Source organism: Schistocerca nitens, chromosome 8 (genome assembly GCF_023898315.1).
Source record: "Schistocerca nitens isolate TAMUIC-IGC-003100 chromosome 8, iqSchNite1.1, whole genome shotgun sequence".
In the NCBI taxonomy this organism is placed as follows: Eukaryota; Metazoa; Arthropoda; class Insecta; order Orthoptera; family Acrididae; genus Schistocerca; species Schistocerca nitens.
In genome coordinates, this window is record NC_064621.1 from 511,453,469 (window position 1) to 511,461,944 (window position 8,476).

At 36.7% G+C, this 8,476-nt stretch overlaps 1 pseudogene; it reads right to left on the reverse strand.

Annotated features, from left to right (window-relative positions):
* Nucleotides 1-5,030: 5,030 nt before the first annotated feature.
* Nucleotides 5,031-5,147, reverse strand: LOC126200094 (5S ribosomal RNA; annotated as a pseudogene).
* Between the last annotated feature and the right edge of the window lie 3,329 nt (nucleotides 5,148-8,476).

An 8,476-nucleotide genomic window follows, 5' to 3' on the forward strand; every position in this document is an offset into this window, starting at 1 on the left:
GGGTTGCTCACTATATGAAGTGATGATGGGTTGTAAGCCAAAATTCTTCTTAACTGAAATTATTAATTCCCTGCAGAACAGAGAAATAAAGGCAGCTGAAAAATAAAAAGCAGTCAATGCTGGTCTGGGGTAAATGGCACCAGAAAGGAAAAGAGATATGATGGTTGATATAAGCCAATAAATTGAAACATTGGGGGACAAAGTGTTAGCAAAAACTAAAGAAAAATTGAGTAATGTAAGTGGGGGAGATCAAAAAACTCTTTGAGCTACATGAAGGACTATTCATTGTCACAGAATATCCACACTCAAATTAATAAAGGATTAAATATCCTAAATCTCAGATGCTATTGGAATTACACAATGTAAATGAGTTGTGACTGTACACAGAGAAATGAGACTTGTGTTACAAGTGTGAAAATTTATGAACCCATAGGTAATCATCTTATGTAGAACTTAAGATTTTTTATGGCATATGACTTGTTTGATGCAGCTCTCCATGCTACTCTATCCTATGCAAGCTTCTTCATGTCGAAGTTCCTAATGCAACCTACATCCTTCTAAATCTGCTTAGTGTATTCATCTCTTGGTCTTCCTTTACAATTTTTACCCTCCACACTGCCCTCCAGTACTAAATTGGTGATCCCTTGATGCCTCACAACATGTCCTACCCACCGATCCCTTCTTCTAGTCAAGTTGTGCCACAAATTTCTCTTCTCCCCAATTCTATTCAATACTTACTCATTAGTTACGTGATATACCCATCTAATCTTCAGCATTCTTCTGTAGCACCACATTTTGAAAGCTTCTATTCTCTTCTTGTCTAAACTATTTATCGTCCATGTTTCACTTCCATGCATGGCTACACTCCATACAAATACTTTCAGAAATGACTTCCTTACACTTAAATCTATACTTGTTGTTAACAAATTTCTCTTCTTCAGAAACACGTTCCTTGCCATTGCCAGTCTACATTTTATATCCTCTCTACTTCGACCATCATCAGTTATTTTACTCCCTAAATAGCAAAACTCATTTACTACTTTTAACCATCTCATTTCCTAATCTAACTCCCGCAGCACCAACCGATTCAACTCGACTACATTCCATTATCCTCGTTTTGCTTTTGTTGATGTTCATCTTACATCCTCCCTTCAAGACACTGCCCATTCCGTTCAGTTGCTCTTCCAGGTCCTTTGCTGTCTCTGACAGAATTACAGTATCATTGGCGAACCTCAAAGTTTTTATTTCTTCTCCATGGATTTTAATACCTAATCCGAATTATTCTTTTGTTTCCTTTAATGCTTGCTCAATATACACATTGGATAACATTGGGGATAGGCTGAAACCCTGTCTCACTCCCTTCCCAGTCACTGCTTCCCTTTCATGCCCCTCGACTCTAATAACTGCCATCTGGTTTCTGTACAAATTGTAAATAGCCTTTTGCTCCCTGTGTTTTACCCCTGCCACCATCAGAATTTGAAAGAGAGTATTCCAGTCAACATTGTCAAAAGCTTTCTCTAAGTCTACAAATGCTAGAAACATAGGTTTGCCTATCCTTAATCTATTTTCTAAGATAAATCGTAGGGTCAGTATTGCCTCACGTGTTCCAACATTTCTACGGAATCCAAACTGATCTTCCCCGAAGTCAGCTCCTACCAGTTTTTCCATTACCCTGTAAAGAATTCATGTTAGTATTTTGCAGCTGTGGCTCATTAAACTGATAGTTCGGTAATTTTCACACCTGTCAATACCTGCTTTCTTTGGAATTGGAATTATTATATTCTTCTTGAAGTCTGAGGGTATTTCCCCTGTCTCATACATTTTGCTCACCAGATGGTAGAGTTTTGTCATGGCTGGCTCTCCCAAGGCTATCAGTTGTTCTAATGGAATGTTGTCTACTCCCGGGGCCTTGTTTCGACTTAGGTCTTTCAGTGCTCTTTCAAACTCTTCACGCAGTATCATATCTCCCATTTCATCTTCTTCTACCTCCCATTTCCACAATATTGTCCTCAAGTACATTGCCCTTGTATAGACCCTCTATATACTCCTTCCACCTTTCTTCTTTCCCTTCTTTGCTTAGAACTGGGTTTCCATCTGATCTCTTGATATTCATGCAAGTGGTTCTTTTTTTCTCCAAAGGTCTCTTTAATTTTCCTGTAAGCAGTATCTATCTTACCTCTAGTGATACATGCTTCTACATCCTTACATTTGTCCTTTAGCCAACCCTACTTAGCTATTTTGCACTTCCTGTCGATCTCATTTTTGAGACATTTGTATTCTTTTTTGCCTGCTTCATTTACTGCATTTTTGTATTTTCTCCTTTCATCAATTAAATTCAATATCTCTACTGTTACCCAAGGATTTCTATTAGCCCTCATCTTTTTACCTACTTGACCCTCTGCTGCTTTCACTATTTCATCTCTCAAAGCTACCCATTCTTCTTCTACTGTATTTCTTTCCCCATTCTTGTCAATCATTCCCTAATGCTCTCCCTGAAACTCTCTACAACCTCTGGTTCTTTCAATTTATCCAGGTCCCATCTCCTTAAATTCCCACCTTTTTGAAGTTTCTTCAGTTTTAATCTACAGTTCATAACCAATAGATTGTGGTCAGAGTCCACATCTGTCCCTGGAAACGTCTTACAATTTAAAACCTGGTTCCTAAATCTCTGTCTTACCATTATACAATCTGTCTGACACCTTCCAGTATCTGCTGGCTTCTTCCATGTATACAACCTTCTTTTATGATTCTTGAACCAAGTGTTAGCTATGATTAAGTTATGCTCTGTGCAAAATTCTACCAGGGGGCTTTCTCTTTCATTCCTTAACCTCATTCCATATTCACCTACTACATTTCCTTCTCTTCCTTTTCCTACTATCGAATTCCAGTCACCCATGAGTATTAAATTTTTGTCTCCCTTCACTATCTGAATAATTTCTTTTATCTCATCATACGTTTCACCAATCTCTTCGTCATCTGCAGAGCTAGTTGGCATATAAGCTTGTATTACTGTGGTAGGCATGGGCTTCATATCTATCTTGGCCACAATAATGCATTCACTATGCTGTTTGTAGTAGCTTACCCGCACTCCTACTTTTTTATTCATTATTAAACCTACTACTGCATCACCCCTATTTGATTTTGTATTTATAACCCTGTATTCACATGACCAGAAGACTTGTCTATCCTGCCACCGATCTTCACTAATTCCCACTATATCTAACTTTAATCTATCAATTTCCTTTTTTAAATTTTCTAACCTACCTGCCTGATTAAGGGATCTGACATTCCATGCTCTGACTCGTAGAACACCAGTTTTCTTTCTCCTTGAAAACAACGTCCTCCTGAGTAGTCCCCGCCCGAGATATGAACGGGGGACTATTTTACCTCTGGAATATTTTGCCCAATAGGACACCATCATCATTTAACCATACAGAAAAAGCTGCATGCCCTTGGGAAAAATTACGGCTGTAGTTTCCCTTTGCTTTCAGTCGTTCGTAGTACCAGCACAGCAAGGCCGATTTCAATAGTGTTACAAGGCCAGATCAGTCAATCATCCAGACTGTTGCCCCTGCAACTGCTGAAAAGGCTCCTGCCCCTCTTCAGGAACCACACGTTTGTCTGGCCGCTCAACAGATACCCCTACATTGTGGTTGCACCTACGGTACGGCTATCTGTATTGCTGAGGCACGCATGCCTCCCCACCAACGGCAAGGTCCATGGTTCATGGGTGGGGGAGTTTATTTCAACTATTTCTAGTTAACATCTTTCATTATAGGATCAAATCAGTAGTTGTTTTTAACTTAAATTCTATGGTTGACATATAAACAAATATAAATTCTATCATAATTATTAACATTTGAAAGATGAAATAATAGCAGTCTTTAGGTATTTATTTGGCTCTATTCAAAAACATGCTAGCAAAACCAGCCCTTTATTAATTCCAGAGGAATTAACATATTTGTCAAAAGTAATGTTTGTGTACCAATATTTGTTAATTTCATGATTTAAACAAATTTATTCAGCTTAACCCTTGTACTAGAAGAAACTGTTAAAAGGAACCAATTTTTTGATCTATTCAGTTAATTTAATGAATTAAGTTTTGATTGTAACTTCTGTAAATTTAACTTTAAACAATGTGTAGTTGCAGTACATATTTATTGTGATTATATATAAGGGCTCAAATTTTGGTCATGAGACAGTCAGTCCACGTCCGAGTTTCAGGCGAGTAACCTGTGCTGGTTAGAACAACAAAAATGCTGCAGTTTAACTGTGAAATATATGTTAAACAATTAGGTCATGTGTAAAAAACAGTGACAGTGGTTGCTCCATACATACCTGATTATTCTTCAAGAACTGTGGACTTTGTGGTTAGGTTTTACTGCTCATAGATGATCAACAAGTAACTATTGTAGCAGTATGTGGAGTTTCACCTGCTAACTATTAATGAGCCTTATTGCAAATTAAACAATAGTGCACTGGCCATATAACAGTGTAATATTGGGGTTTGTGCAAAGTGAAAATTAAAGCATTGTGAAACGCAACTGTGCACCTGTCGGCTACATGATTTACAGTAGTGTGTCTTGGAATCCACAACCCATTTGCAGTCAGTGTAGCAATGCAGTATGTCAACACCGAGGACAACAATCATCAATCAACGAAGATTTAAAAGCAGGTGAGACTGCTACAGTGGGCCTTCAACAACAATATACATAACGGTATAAAATATTATATATTTACATCAAGTACAAAACCTTATCATTCATATCTACTCAGCTTTATAACAAAAACTTTATCCCATTTAATTTTATATATATATATATATAACTAACTCCGTCTACAGGCCGCAAGCGACCCATCGGGACCATCCGACCGCCGTATCATCCTCAGGCGAGGATGCGGATAGGAGGGGCATGGGGTCAGCACACCGCTCTCCCGGTCGTTAAGACGGTTTTCATTGACCGGAGCCGCTACTAATCGGTCGAGTAGCTCCTCAATTGGCATCACGAGGCTGAGTGCACCCCGAAAAATGGCAACAGCGCATGGCGGCAGGATGGTCACCCATCCAAGTGCCGGCCACACCCGACAGTGCTTAACTTCGGTGATCGCACGGGAACCGGTGTATCCACTGTGGCAAGGCCGTTGCCATATATATATATATATATATATATATATATATATATATATATATATATATATATATATATATATATATATATATATATATATATATATATATATATATATATAACAGAGGGAAACATTCCACGTGGAAAAATATATCTAAAAAGAAAGATGATGAGACTTACCAAACAAAAGCACTGGCAGGTCGATAGACACACAAACAAACACAAATATACACACAAAATTCAAGCTTTCGCAACAAACTGTTGCCTCATCAGGAAAGAGGGGAAGGAGAGGGAAAGACGAAAGGATGTGGGTTTTAAGTTAGAGGATAAGGAGTCATTCCAATCCCGGGAGCGGAAAGACTTACCTTAGGGGGAAAAAAGGACAGGTATACACTCGCACACACACCCATAGTGTCTGTATGTGTGGATGGATATATATAAAGGGAGCAAAACATCTTGGTTGATATTACTAAAACAATTAAATACCAATACTTTAGTTAAATAGGCATAGTAACATATGGCACAGAAGTTAGGTGGATAATTAGATGCATACATGGATAAAAGATGTTTAGTTATATCTCAGAATGGTTTGATAATTATGAATTTTTGTTGAGAGAGTTATGAACCAGACCTACAGATTTGAGCAAAATTCCAGGTATTCATTAATGTTGTAGAAGCTGTTGTTTATTAGTAGATTTTTTAGTTCTTTTTTAAATGTATTAATGTTTGGTATTTTTTTGATGTTATCTGGCAATGCACTGTAAAGAATTTTTGGTTTGTAAACAGCACTGTTCTGATACACTGATTTGCTGTGCACATCCTTATCATATGTTAAGTACATCACAGTTTGGTTACAGAAAAGAAAAGTCAACTATACATGCCATAGAACTCTTAGTGAGAGACATTTTAGCGGCATTTGAGGACCATGTTCACATACAGGTAACCTTATGTGATCTGAGAAATGCCTTTGCCTGTGTTGACCATTCTTGTTTTGCTCACAAAACTTGAGTATTATGAAATATGTGACAAAAGTTTAAAACTCGTCAAATCATAGCTTAAAAAAAGGAAGCAAGTAGTGAGTTCAGAAAGTCATCTGTCAAACACACTTGATGTTCAAATGAAATGCCACAGGAATGTAAATTAGGACCACTTCTGTTCCTTGTACATATACACAACTTACCGGAACATACTACAGATGCAGCATCATCATCTCAATCAACAGTAGAACCACCATCAGAGACAACAACAGAGCCACTATCACAAGTGGTGGCAGCATCAGTATTGCCAGAATCAGGAATACAATCATCACTTGAACAAGTAACTAGTGAAGAAGCAACAATAGAAGAACCAACAACATCAACAGAAGAAACAACAGCAGAAGAATCAATAGGGGCCACTCATAACAAGAGAAAAACTTCACCACCATGCCATCTTAAGGATTTTTAGTAGAAACTGAGAGGAAAAAAAAACACTGAGATAAGTAATATACAAAAAGTTGTGTCTGGCCAGTTTAGAGTAGATAATTTTGATGACATCACATCTAGAATAGCAAATAATAATCTTATTATGCATTTGAATTTGTCAAGTAATCTGGTCACTAAGCTTCATGACTAAGAAATATTTCTAGAGAGAACAAAATGGTCTGTAAAGGTTATTTGCTTAAGTGAACATTAGCTTAAAGGTTAAAATACAAATTTATTGAACAAACTTACAGATTATGAAGTAGCAGTTAGCTTATGTAGAGACAGTGGGTATGGTGGTTCATGTATTATGGTTCATTCATCAGTAAAATACCAAATGAAGCAAAATTTCAATAATTTAAATGAAGAACACACATGTAAGAGATGAAGCATAGAACTTAAGGACTATAACATGCTGATATTCAGCACATATGGTACCCATGGTTACTCAATCTCCTGCAGTTTTCTGGCCAAACATGAAAATTTACTCCACCAACTCAGAACTGAAAAGTAATGTAAAAAAATTGTTTTTTTTTTGTGCTGATTTTGATACAGATGTGAGAAAAAATGGCAAATTTGCCTTTAAGATGAAGGAGCTGATATCCACACATGGTTTTATTCTAAATTTTGTAGAAATTACAAGGGTAATTGCTTTGTCAGCATCCTGCATAGATAACATTGCTAGTAGCTTAAACTACAGAGTAACAGAAAAATATGTAGTAAGTTTAGGGATCTCAGACCACAGTTCTCTATTAGTGTCATTACCCTGTGTTAGACCAAAGGACACAAATAATAAAATCATAAATTTTAGACGAGAAAATCTAGAAATGTTTGTCAATAAAATCAGCCTCATCTCATGGCCATTTACTGCTAAGTCCTTAGTAAATGAAAATTTAAATAACTTTCTGGAGGCCTTCTTGATGGTGTTCAATGAATGCTTTCTTTTTATAACTATAAAAATGACACACCTAAGAAGGGTTCATGGATAACAAGGGGTATTCAAATTTCAAGCTTGAGGAAAAGAGAACTTCATATGGAGGTGAAAGTCAATCTTTCGAGGAAGGATGTTTTCCCTATAGACTGAAGTATGCACAAATATGACCCATTTACAAAAAAGGCAGATACTGAAATGAGTAATTATTGACTAATCCATTGTTATCAACATTTTCCAAAATATTTGAAGAGCTGCTTGTAACCAGATAGTTAACTATAATAATCTGCATAATATTATCCAGAACAATCAGCATGGTTTCGAAAGAGGACACTGCACTGTGCGAGGCATTAATGAACTTATTACAAAATTTAGTAGTAGTCTAGATAAAAATATGAATGTATCAGACATCTTTTGTGACCTAAGTAAAGCCTTTGACATAGTAGACCACAAATTACTACTTCGCAAGCTACAAGCATATGGTTTTAGTGAAAATTCATTGATGTGTATGTCATCTTACCTATTAAACAGGAAACAAAGAACAGTAATAAAAGAAACTGGTAATAGATTCTTCTCAAGTTGGAAAAAGACAGAACAAGGTGTGCCACAAGGATCTGTCCTTGGGCCAATATTGTTCTTGTATTATATAAATGACCTGCTGATTAACATAAATTCAGACACTATTCTTTATGCGAATGACTCTACAGGAATAGTCTGTTGCAAGAGAAGTGAAAATTTAATTAGTCATCTTCAGCAGTCTCCGGGTGAGAAATAGAGGTCTGAAATTAAATCTAACAAAGACTCAAATCATTCACTTTACCACAAAAAAACTGTACAGGATATACCAGAAATACCAACTGTACAGGATATACCAGAAATACCAAATGAGGGCAATCACCTAGCCACCACAAACTGTACCAAATTTCCAGGTGTAATTCTGAACAAGAATTTATCAT